Genomic DNA, 13,879 nt, shown 5'->3' on the forward strand with positions numbered 1-13,879 from the left:
TTTCAGCAGCGAGGCTATATGAGACTTGGGCCTAGGCCTACTGCAGGTTAATGTAAGATCCGAACTACATGAGCTCCCACCGGAAAACGAAACCGGGTTTACCACGCGAAAGACGTGTATGCTAAGCACTCAGCTGCAAGGGAGCTGTCCTGTAAGAGAAGTGTCCTAAATATTTCACGAAACTTTTTTTTTATTATTACAACAGGAAAAGGGACCCTTTTTGTTCTTTATCTTTTCAGGAATGTTTGTGGTACTGTAATATTGTTAGTTTGTGCCACTGAATAATAAATATCTTATTATAAGCTTTTGTTTAACATCTAAATTTCGAATACGTAACAACCTGGTGTAGTGCCATTTCGAGTAAAAGGTACGGACCACCGCACGAAACTTTCTCTCCAATTCCTTAAAATATATCATCTTGTTCTGCAGTTATTAATGAACTATTTTCTTGTGAATTACGAACAAAATTCCAAAGAGTTTTCGAGAAATTTCACTGAAAGAAAATTCATCCTCAAAAGTGAACTATCCCCTGTAATTTTTTCTATACAATATAACTTATGCCATATGTTAGGGCTATTGATGAAATATTGGTTATAAAAATCAGGAAACCAAAAAACTTCGTGCTGTTTTTGACAACAGTTACTTTGTCGCGTTAGTGTGTTCAAATTGATTCTGATGACGTCATATACACAATATTGTAGAGTTATTAATGAAATATGAATAAAATGGCTTGACTGGTTATTGAGAAATCGTACGTAAAACTCGCCCCCGAGAATAGACTACCTTTTGTAGATATTTCAGCACAAATGAGTTATGCTATATTGTCAGATTAATAATGAAATATGAACAAAATTGCTAGGGTAGTTGTTAAGAAAATTGTCCCAAGAAACGCCTCCAAAAACAAAACTACTACTCGTAGAGGTTTTCAGGACAAATAAATTGTTAGGTTATTAATGAAATATTTATCTATAAAATAAGAAAATAGCATGAGTAAGGTTTGAGAAAATCGTCCGGGAAATAATCATTTTCAAGAATAAAATACCTCTAATATTTTTTCAGGACGTATAAGTTATGCCATGTTGTCATGTTATTAATGACATATGAAGAAAATTGTCTGAGTCGTTTTTGAGAAATCGTCCGAAAACACTATCTCGAAAAAAAAAAAAAAAAAATCTATCGTATGTTTTTTTTCAGGACAAATGAGTTATGCCATTGTCAGGTTAATGAAATATTAACGAAGTCGCCTGAATCATTTGAGAAAATCGTCCCTCACTCCAAATAATAAACTACCTCATCTCGATTTTCCTAGAGAAATGACTTATACCACAGTATGGGGTTGTTTTTTAGGTAATTGATTTATGAAATAAAATCGTTGAAGCCGTTTTTGAGAAAATAGTGATTTTTGATTTTTACCCTTCAGTAAATTACCCTTATTAACGATAGGAAGAAAATTTAAAAAAAAAACAAAACCCTCAGGATGATTAAATCAAGACCGTAAATTTAAAATTGAGACGTGAAACTGTATTGGACTCTAGGTCAGTGTGCATCACAATGGACAGATGTCGAAAAACACTTTTTCGGTATCTATGGGCCATGAAAGAAAGGAATTCCTAAGCGGGAAAAAAATGAATTGCTTGAAAATAATGGAAACTAGGTCACACTGTAAGCGTTCCCATTAAATTTTACAGATTAGAGAGGAAGAAGTAGTAAGAAAGGTCTTCTTTGCGAGACGTTTAGCGCTCGATAGACCTTGATGTATTTTGTAGTAATTCTTTACGTACGAGTGGGGAAGTTAAATCTAATGTAATATATATATATATATATATATATATATATATGAGAAACTAGTATTTAACATATTTAATGTCATCAGGAAAACCCTACTTTACTACGAGCACAAGCACATAGACTTGATCCTCAACGTCAAAAAGGCTCCGCCGAGCATTATGGCTAAAGCGTTCGCATTCATGGGAATTCAAGCCCAAGAGGTAACACCAAGTAGATTGTACAGTCCCTTCACTCTGAGGCTTAAGAAACCTCAAGGTTGATCGTCGCAAAAACAACAGTAAATCTTACCCATTTAGGTTAATCCACACAAGATTATTACGTCGCTAAGTTTTGTTTTAGACTTCAGACTTTGATGAGTATTACCTGACCAGCGAACGAGTGCGGGCGGCCGGTTTTGGAACTAAAATGCAAGCAGCAGTGTTTCTAACTGGGATTGCTTGTAATTAATCTATCACAGTTCATTTTGTCCTGTTCATAATAAACCAGTTCACGCATATGCTTAAGTCAGGGGCAGATCCAAGGGGTGGGGCGATCAGGACGATTGCCCCCCCTCTAGAAAAGGATATTTTTTATTTTAAAAATAAAACTTAAGAATTTTCACCTTTGTATAATAAATGTAAAATAAAACTTAAAATAGGCGGGCCGTACTTTTTTTTTTTGTTTGTTTTACGTTGCAGAAGTCAAATAAAGCAAGAAATTACCTACATTGGCGTTCTTGCTCAAAAAAATGTCCACCTTCGAAATCGCAGGTGGCCATTTTTGTTCTAGAAATTGCAGACAATAGCTACTTCTCCTTATCTAAAGTTGTTTTACTTTTTTTTTTTTTTTTTTCGCAATACTCTTACGTTGATTTGACTTCGAACGACAGCTTCCCCCCAAACATTCATCCTGGATCCGCCCCTGGCTCAAGTTAAGACAAACAGTTTCAAAAGTTATTGAAGTTATTTCACATCATCTTAAGTAAGAAGCAAAAAACAAGGACAACAAAAAATATACCCTCCATATTAACTTGCGAACAAACTAGCGAGAAGCGTTTTACAGGCTGCTCCTGTTTTATAATGACATCGAATAAAATGTAATCAATTTTTATACAGTCTGCTTAATACACGGTAGAAGCTCACTGAATTGTCAGTTGTGCTATGTTGTTCTTAAATTGGTAATTTCCATTCATATATCACTGTTCACAACACATCTGCATTACTGCAGAAATGGTTCACTACAACCACATAACTTACGGCGTTCTTTATTAAGTGGAAAGAGATTAGGCTCTGCATAACATCCAGACTGCAACTTTTAGAAACCGTTGGATACACTGCAGAGTGAAACTCTCCGCTCCCCTGACCCACTGCGCTTGCCAAGAAACTGCTGTAAACATAACAGCAGCGCCATCCTCCCAAAACCGCACTGCTATCCTGGTCAGGTAATGTATAGAACTGCTATGTCCGTCTGTCACTGTCTATTTAGTGATAATAGAGCATTTTAAATATGTGCACATTTGTATATGGTGCCATTTCAAACAAAATACTTTTATACTGAGTTGGCAACACTTTTTCAAATGTGCACATATTTAAACGACATTTTTCGATACGACATTTTTGTTTTCATATTGTGCACCTTTGCTTTAAGTTTTCAAGATATATCATTCTACGATATATATTTTTTTCGATATTCAAATGTTGAAGCCCCGTAGGTCCTATTCATCTGGTTCATTGGCACCTTGCGTTTTGCTCATTTTCATGATGCTTTATCAGATGTGCAATGTGGCAATCAGATTTGAGCAACAACTTGTGGTTTCTTGCCTTGTGAGATTATTAAACATACGAAATTGGAACAGTAGACACCAAGAGGCATAGGAATTGCGAAGATCTAAAGTTAACATTGTAATCTATGAAAACTTCATAAGCCATCCTTGCTGGTCAAGTAGCTAGCATGTGTGCCGTGGTTGCACGTAGTGAGACATTAAAAAATATTTTTTTCAACTCCTAGTATACTCCTCTTGAAATCAAGCTTTATTATCTATTACGTAGAACGGTGACCTGGGGGTGCTTTATTTAAAATATAGATGTGAAGTTGGATGTTCGAACACATGTGGGATGAAATTCTGTATATGCCACTAGTGTAAAATATATTTTAGTGGCATATTTCGTTTACATAGGATATTCACGTGTTGAGGTCGCGTGATTTGGTTTGCTTTGGAATTTAATATCCTCAAAACCGACGGAAGCCTATAGGTTAATATAGGATACGAACCACATAAGCTGTTACCAGGAATCTGAACCTAGGTCACATGTTAACAATACAGTCACGAGGAAGTGTCCATATCGAGTGAATATCTGTCAACGTACTAAACGTATTAAGTGTATACGATAACGCTTAATACACCAAAATCAGGCGACACCTACGTCCGACATAACAAGCAATTGCTCCGATCTTATTTGTATAAAAGTGTTCCATTATCACTCTGTATAGCAACTGCTAACTTGTATATTCGAGCTTTAGGTGCATGTAAGCCCCATACCGATATATATATATATATATTTTTTTTTAAATAATTCGAAAATAAAAAATAATTAAAATTGTTCAATTTTCTAGGGAACAGAAACTACTACTAAATAAACTAATCAGTGGTTTTGCGATTGTCTTCGTACTTGCTTAGTTTGCTATCTAAGCCAGTGAAATTATAGTTGAATTGTAGGCATATTGTTTCAGAAAACGGAACATATCGATAACACAAACTATTAAACTAAGTGATACTTTCTAACAAGGGATGTTCGTGTCCTCGAACGCTCAGAACCGCACGAAAATTTAATGAGTATAAATCGTTCATCCCCCAAAAAACTGGTGTTGAGCCATTCACATGCAAAACTACGCGTCTTACCACTAAAAAAAATTAAATGATCAGCTATGCAAAGTGTGAGAGAGGAACTTTGGTAACGCGAAGAACCGAAATATGGGTATGATAGGACCAAATATATACATATTGCAATGTAGTAACCGATTGCTATATTTCCCCTCTGCTTAAAATAATTAGGCTATTTGAACAACAAACGTTTTCCATTGACCTAATAGTGTTGCACCGCTATTCAGTTCTCAAAGTGCAGGGGTGGAATTTCAATGAAATGGAACAGAACAAAGTGCACATCTGATTAAAGCCACTTTTTCACATTCAACAGCACTTCTGCATTCAACCAGTCAAATATCAAATCCACATTAATTACATTTTCAATGATATTGGTATTTCACAATCATAACCTGCCACGCATATTATAACATAAGCTTGTACTTCGTGGGGGGAAATAAAAAGTTGATTGTGTAGCATAAAGTCTGGTGAAATGACAATCGTATAACTTTATTTCTAGTTTCTCACATTGTGGTCGTACAAAATCGGCGATCCTTCTCATGTAGAGCTTATATTACTTAAAGATGTACACATCAAGAGGTTGGCAATATTTTATCATCTTCAGCAATATCTTGAGCGTAATATCCTTGTTCGGAAAACTTTCATCTAACGGAGTATGATCTCTCTCTCTAGCCTTAGCAAGAAATCGCACAATAGGCTCTTCGCATCGTCACGTACATGTTCACCAAGGACGGTGGTTAAAAAAAAAAAATCATATGCTCTTTCGCCATTTTGCCACTTTTACTTGCCTTCACACGAATGTTTCGTGGACATATTGCTTGAAGTTTCTTTGAAACATTTGGACCAAAAGTGCCTTGTGGCTAACATTTAGGCCAAAAGTGCCTTGATATAGAGCAGATACAGATATATCTATCTATCTATATATATATATATATATATATATATACCGGGTGCACCATTTATAATGTCCCACCTTTATAACAGAGAAACCAAGAGAGAGAGGTACGAAACTTTGCACAAAGTAACTACAGGAGGGGGGACATCTATCCATATATTGGGTAACATTACCAGGTGAACAGTGTTGCCAACCCAGTATAAAGTTGTTTTTTTTTTAAATGGAATGACCTAAATTTAATTTCATAATTCGAATCAGCAATGAAAACAATGACGAAAGAGATGACACTCGCAGATCAGTGTTGCATACTTTTTGAGAAATAACGTTAAACATGTTTCAAATTTAAATGCCTTTAACACACACAAGGATTGAAGTAGAAACTATTTGTGCACATTAAATGAAATACTGGGAAGAAGTCTTTAAAGTGACTTCAAGTTAGGAAGCATCAGTTAAACAGTGTTGCCACAAGAGAAGAGAGAAAAGTTGAATTTGGAAATAGTGCAATAACTTGGAAAAGTTCCCTAGCACAGTATGGTTTAAAATTCATAGAGCAAATCAGTATGTCATAAGGAGCATTTTCACGTTTATTTGAGATCGATAAGTCAAGTACTAACCGAGATATACGGTACTTTGTAAAAGCTGAGAATTTTGTGCTGTACAAGATGATAACGCTGTTCCAAAATTCCCTTTTATCCCTCTGCGTTGGAGAAATAATAAAGTAGTAATCTGTGACATGCTGAAGTAAAGCAAACTACTTACAATAAGGAAACAGAATATATTTTCTGTTTCACGAATTTTGTTATGTATGTTACGAATAATTGTTTCTTGATAATTATAAACATATATTTCTTTAATTTAATTTCTTTCTCCTGAAAATAAGTTAGAAAAGACAATAAAACGTAGATATTAATAGTTGTCAAATTTTACTTGAAAATACATAGGCTAAGTTCTGCTAAATGGTAGCAAAATTTTTCAGATCATCCAATGTTTATACGTACTGTCAAATTTTAGGGAAACATACACTACTTATTTTGTATTTCATTCACCACGAAATCAAGTACTAATATTTTTTTTTTAAAGTACAGCACATAGAAATATGCCATAAAAGCTATAGTGGAACAAACACCAAACAACCTGTGTTAGGTGCACATTAAAAACAAGAAATGTATCTGATCAGTTAAGAAAGGGAGAACCTGATGGGCCCATGAACGTTTGGATCCGTATTGAGCTGACGAGTAAACGAGTACAGTATAAAGAAAGAACATGATCAAATCTGTGCTAGATGGCCACAAAAAGCAAGTAAGTATTTAACCAAGTCAGGGCAGGGCGGAACTAGTGGAAACTCAAGGTGTCTATAGGAACCAGGCGCGTTAACACTGTGTAAAGAGTATTTCATAAAACTTCTGCAAATTATATGCGACATTGTATTCCTTAGCGCAGGTAACTTTCGGTATAACGTCCCACGATTATGCCATTTAGGTTAAGGGGGACAATAATACAATGATTAAGGCAAGTGACTTATGATACAAGAATTAATGGGATGAGAATGTAAGAGAAAGCGAGAGTACCTTACAACTCCATGAACACCATGTTATCGACCACAAACTTACTGGATCGGGAATCGTATCAGGGACCCTACGCACCAGAGGTAAGCGCTCTACCACCGAGCAACCGTGCCCTCGCAGTTTAACTTTAAGATGGCATAACCACACAATTTTCCTATTATAATCCAATCAAAATCTTTTGCTTTTTGTACAGTCCACAGCAAAAAACCTGCAACATGAACATGTAAGTTTATTATGAAACTACGCCTAACAGCCCAGGGAATCAACATAACGTCTAAGTGGCACGAATCACGCCAGGAGAAATCTCGGTGTCCTTCCCTGCACACTTATTTTGGAGCAAAAGACTTCGTCGTTTCACAATAAACATATATGCTCATGTTGCAGGTTTTTTTTGCTGCTGATTGTACAATGCTTCACAATAATTGAATACAGATTTATAATACACTGGAAAATGATATGTCTGAAAAGTGATTATTCTCGAAAGAATACGTACAAACTTCAAATCATAGTAGGAAACTCACACGGGCTTTTGTCCGTATGGAGGAGGCATGTCAGCGACAGTGTGTTTGCGTGTAAAGGAAGACAAGGGAAAGAAACAAGCACAATCCTGTGCTACGTAGTAATTATGATGTAACATATTCTTGGAGCTCAGGATAAGCAAACGTGGGACTGTGTCCGTAGAAAACAAACACGTCACCACTTGAAAGTAAAACCGAAATGCTTATTTCCGCTTCGTCTTGACGCAAACTATTACAAAGTGAGAGGGTCCAGGTATAAGTACGAGGGTCATTTTAAAAGTTCTGCACACAGCCTATGCACGACTGTTTGAGTCACTTTTAGGTTAGTTGCGGATCAGAGTTTGGGCTTGACGATTGTTTCTGTGTTTTGTAGTTTGCGAAACTGTGTTGAGAAATTCAGTGGTGAACCTAACTGAGGTTGTGTTGCACATGATGATAAGCGTTCCAATACAAAATCAAAACTCTATGTGGAAAGAATCCAGCTGAAATTTACAATACTTTGCGGGAAGTTTGTCGAAATAGTGTAGTGGATCATAGCCCTAGTGAAAGACCATCAACTGCAAGCAAGGATGTTATAAAATAGAGGATCTGCCCATACAACAAAATCGTGAAGCCAAACGTCACAGCTTCGCTACCCATACTCTGACCATTTCGCAACACTAAGATCACAATGTTTCGAGCCAACAATCATGGCGGAAACGAGAGTAGCCAATCAGACGTGCCGGTTGAGATGATGCTTTCTTTTTTTTCTTTTTTTTTTTCTTTTCTTCATTCAGTTCATATGTTGAAGATAAATATGGGCAGATCCTCTATTTTATAACATCCTTGACTGCAACAGACTACACCCATGAGATTATTGTAAATGGCATTTTGAGAGAGGGTCGACGAAAACATGTAAGAAAATTGCATATGAGGCCAAAATGTTTCTCACTTCACTTTACATAATCATTACTGAGAAGCTGAAGATGAACATGAGATGGGTTCCGCTGCAAAAGATTCCCAGAAAAATTGCTTCAGCGTTATCAAACAGAAGGAGATAAGTTTTTCCAAACGACTGTTGCAATTCATGAAACCTTGATACAAGAATTTGAACCAGAACTGAAGTTTCAGTCGTCACAATAAAACAGTTCAGACTCTTCACACCCGAAAAAATTCCGACGGCAACAATCAAACGTTTAACTCACAATGATCTTCGCGTATGATACGAATGGAGAGATGGCTACAATAGAGTGGTACAGGGGACGTCTATATCAGACGCATACTACAAGCTGTTTCTGCAAAATGTTTTGCGCCCGAAAATTATTGAAAGAAATCCTGACATGCTTGCAGCTGTTGTCCTCATTTTGAACGATAATGCAAGGCCGCGTACTGCTCTACAAGTTAGGGTGATACTTAACAAGTATGAATGGGAAATACTTCCCTTCCCAATATAGTCCTAATTTTAACCTGCCAGACTTTGAGTTGTTCCCCCAAATTGAAAGAACCACTCTGTGGAAAACGTTTAGATTCGATTGACGAAATTTTCAGTGAGGTGACCTGAGTGATCAGACACCTCAACAATGAAGGTGCCGTATCCAGAATACAGAATTTGCCAAATGTTGGGAAGCTGTCATAAACAAGTATGGATATTGTATTGAAGGCCTGTAAAGGTATTTTGTACAATGAATTATTTACTTGCATAGCATCTTTCAGTCTGCAGCGCTTTTGAAATGGCTGTCGTACAATATATTGCAAAAAATATTCCGAACAGCTGCTAGGACATAATATTGTACGTAACGGTACATCTAAACACTAAATGCAAACATTAGAAACTATTGGTACCATAACAAATAAGTTTATGTGCCACGCTAAATAACAGTATATGATCTAATTTTGTAATAATGTTCGTAAAATTTGCGGGTCGCAAACGAAGGCAAATAATACAATAAATGTTATAATTGCATACGAAAAAAAAAAAAAGGCCAAACTAACATTTCGTTAACACAATATACTGCAGAGTGAAGCCGTATAAAACATTTTAAGACATTCATTAATTACGACCAAGCAGCTGTGTATGTAAGAGAACTTGAAGCTGTGATTTTTGTGATATTAATGCACAATTCACAAATTTTTACGTTTGCCACAGTATCATAGGAGTTTACCAAATGTATACTAAACTAAGCTAATCAAAGCCAACCTACGTATCTTAACTCATATTTTATGTTCAAGGACAATAAGAAAGAAAAAAAAAACACCTAAGTTTTTAGTGAACCCCTTCAGCACTATATTACAAAAGTTAAACATATCAACTATTGTTGTGCGTGAGCCTGTGTATAGTACCTTACGTCAGTCTTACTACTTTCATTTTGATCAATTTATTTAGCTTTGAATTTATAGTATATGTGGTGCTGGTTTACTTTTGGCGCACGAAATTTTGAAAAATTTACAGGTAAAATTCCGTACTTCGCATGAAAAGACATATTTATAAAGAACAATTTTCTGCAAGCGATAGAGTTAAATACAAAGTAATACACCTGTATTTTATGTTTACAAGTGTAGGTTACTATAGTTCGAGTCCCTCGAATTGGCGTGTGGCATCAGCCAACAAGCTCGCAGTGCGCTGTTACTATACCTTCAGGGAGGAACCTAATCATTCATAATTGTCTACAAATACGAACAAAATTAATCATGAATGATTGCATTCCCTGAAGGTTTAGTAACTGCGCACTGTGAGTTTATTGGTTAATGTCACACGTTAATTCGGGTGACGCCGAGTATAGTGTAAAATCCTTACGAGTACTTTACTACGGATAAAATAAGTGAGTGCATATACGAGGGGCATTCAATAAGTAAAGAGACAAATTGCTATAGCTCAATAAAGATTTATTTGAATCTTTCAAAACTAAGGCTATTTTTCAATATAATCACCCTTTACAGTTATGCATTTGTCCCATCTTTCTTGCAGCTTCCTAATTCCCTTGGCGAAGAAATCTTTCGATTTACCCCGAAGCCACCTTTGCACCGCTGCCTTAACTTCCTCATTGTCTGGGAACCCATCTAGCACACGTTTTTCTGTACTTTAAAATGTTCCTAATGACATTGTGAACAGTTCCAACACTTACTTGAACTTCCTCAGCTATCATTTCAACAGTAATTCTTCTGTTATCACGAATAAGTCCACCAATCCTCGATTCCAACGAAGAACCAGAAACTTCCACTGGACGTCCACATCGGGGTTCATCATCTACACTTGTTCGGCCACTTTTAAACCGATCAACCCACTTGTACACATTCGCACGGTTCATACAACTGTTACCGTACTGTCTCAACATTCGAGAAAAAATTTCACTTGGTTTTACACCTTCTGCGACTAAAAACCTAATGACTGAGCGCTGTTCTTCTAAGGTGCAATCTTCTAGAGGACTTGCCATGATGAATTGATATTTTTGAAGTTATGTTGACATAAAATTACGAAACGGCAGATCAGAGCATATCCCAAGGTTGCTAACACCCCTGAAACAAACAAACAAACAAAAAAAAAAAAAAAATAGTGTTAAAAATAGACTTTGTCTCTTATTGAATGATCCTCGTAAATGATGGTTTTATTAGAAACTATTTTCCACCGATACTCTATTTGTGCACAGTGTACAAAAGTTGTATTTTATGTTTACAAGTGGAACGCTATATGTATGAAACCGTGACAAGTATTATTGAAACTCATATCAATGCCAAAATCCACTCGTTTTCACTATCCTCATTTTTGCATATACCAACCTTCGCTGACGCCCTCCAGCATCGCTCTGTCGTGACTGTTAGATAGGATTCGTGCTTTTTAGTGGCCTACTAGCACAGGTTATTTGTTGTTTTTTGCATTGCAGTTTTTATGCATACATTTGGACGACATATTTACACTCAAATCCTAAAAGAATTTTAATTTTTCATCAAATGATTATGATGGTCCACTTGAAATTTAACTATGCCAATTGACATGTTTCCATGCCGGCCAGCGGAAATAATTTAGTAAACAATAAGAAGGAATTTGTAGAAGAATTGTAAATTTTTGAAATTATTTCGAGTGCTGCGTCAAAAGTAAAGGTGCACGAGAAATATTCCTAAATATGTGCTTAAAACATATCGAGCTTCACATGAAAGGCAGTAGCTCGTTTCAAAATTATTCGTTAAATTGTAACTACACATTCAATAAATGAACTGACAAATACGGAAGATAACGTGCAGTTTGACAAGTTGGCGGCATTTGACAAGTAGAAATTTAAAAAATACACGAATTTTATGGTACATATAATTATGTATTTCCAGAAAAATGCCTATTTCATTTGGGCATATAGGCTACAATTCATACAGCTAACCTTTGCAGAGATTTATAATATGGTAGCAAAATAATAAATAAAAAATTTCAGTTAGGGCCAATGACTAAAATTTTAAGTTCCTAAGTCAGAGTTCATATGTACAATGTATACCACACAAAGAAATTTGTTTCGTGACCTAATGGATAATGTGAGAAACTTTGGGGAATAATTCCGATATGGATTGCGTCAACGCAAAGCAATATTTAACATTTTGTTAGTGATCATCGGCATAGCAGTTATAATGACTTCTTGCATTTCTTGTATGTACAATTTCTTGAATACTGCTTCCGAATGATCCCCTTAGACGTGCAAACGAAGGAAGTGAGTAATTATCTTGGTTACATCCACCAGCTACAACACAGACACCGGACTGAATTTAAAAACAAGCTCACTTGGAGAGGGTCTCCTAGACGCAGAGTGTCAGCACCATCTAAATTATTTGAATGTGCATGTGCTGGCAAAACATCCTTTGTATCGCTTCAATTGCAACAAACTATTACTTATTTCATTCATTCGTGTTTTAAAAAGAAATGGTAACAAGTCGGTAATATTTGCAGGTAATATTGAATTGTTTCGATATTACTCCCCTAAAGTTGCACGAAATTGCTATTAGGTGACTCTCGTAAACGTATTTCTACCATCTTGTTCAAACGTGAATTCGTATTACTAACTCAAGAACAATTTATATCCAAATTACGTTTAATTAGTCCCTTTAAAAACTCAAATGGGTTTCATTTTATTGTATGTCCATTCATTAATGTTTTATCTCGTTTTAATCATTTCTTCACGATTTCTCCAACGCTGAGGGGGAAAAAAGGGAATTTTAGAACAGCGTTACCATCTTGTACAGCACAAAATTCTCAGCTTTTACAAAGTACCGTATATCTCGGTTAGTACTTGACTTATCGATCTCAAATAAACGTGAAAATGCTCCTTATGACATACTGATTTGCTCTATGAATTTCAAACCATACTGTGCTACGGGCCTTTTCCAAGTTATTGCACTATTTCCAAATTCAACTTTTCTCTATTCTGTTGTGGCAACACTGTTTAACTGATGCTTCTAAACTTGGTCATTTTAAAGAGTTCTTCCCAGTATTTCATTTAATGTGCACAAATAGTCTCTACTTCAATTCTCGTGTGTTGTTAAAGGCATTTAAATTTGACACATGTTTAACGTTATTTCTCAAAAAGTATGCAACACTGATCTGCGAGTGTCATCTCTTTCGTCTTTGTTTTCATTGCTGATTCGAATTATGAAATTAAATTTAGGTCATTCCATTTAAAAAAAAAAACATAACTTTATACTGGGTTGGCAACACTGTTCATCTGGTGATGTTACCCAATATATGGATAGATGTCCCCCCTCCTGTAGTTACTTTGTGCAAAGTTTCGTACCTCTCTCTCTCTCTTGGTTTCTGTTATAAAGGTGGGACATTATAAATGGTGCACCCGGTATATATATATATATATATATATAATGAGAGAGAGAGAGAGAGAGCATATTAGCTAATTTGCCACTCACTGATAAAGCCAGATCAGTTGTACAGCTGTGTGTAGACTACAACACTAGCTGTAGTTTTCTCGCCTCTGTGAAAATGTTGACAATGAAGACATTTCATAAGTTGACTTTAGTCACTGTTCTAATAATTTTGTTTGTCCACACTCAGATCTGTTACATGTTTACTTCCTCCACAAATTCTTGTACCTTCTGACTAATACTATGATCATCTTGTATGTCCCATCATGTGACGAATGTAGTAATATGCGTGGAAGAAATGCCATGTTCAGCCTTAAGTATGTTGATAAAAGTAATCGAAGCTGTGAAATTGTCTAGACCAGCCTCTTTAGATGCTTCTAGTGCCCACATTTGGAGATGCCAATAGTGAACACCAGATCCATTTGTT

The 13,879-nt window shown here is 35.9% G+C and overlaps 1 protein-coding gene across 1 annotated transcript in view; it reads left to right on the plus strand.

The window, feature by feature from the left end:
* LOC145680736 (small ribosomal subunit protein eS10-like) overlaps nucleotides 1-13,879 on the plus strand; it is a 30,849-nt gene that overhangs the window by 11,164 nt on the left and 5,806 nt on the right. The gene's annotated exons all lie outside the window — the stretch shown is intronic.

Source organism: Thermobia domestica, chromosome 3 (genome assembly GCF_964235325.1).
Source record: "Thermobia domestica chromosome 3, izTheDome1.hap1.1, whole genome shotgun sequence".
In the NCBI taxonomy this organism is placed as follows: domain Eukaryota; kingdom Metazoa; phylum Arthropoda; class Insecta; order Zygentoma; family Lepismatidae; genus Thermobia; species Thermobia domestica.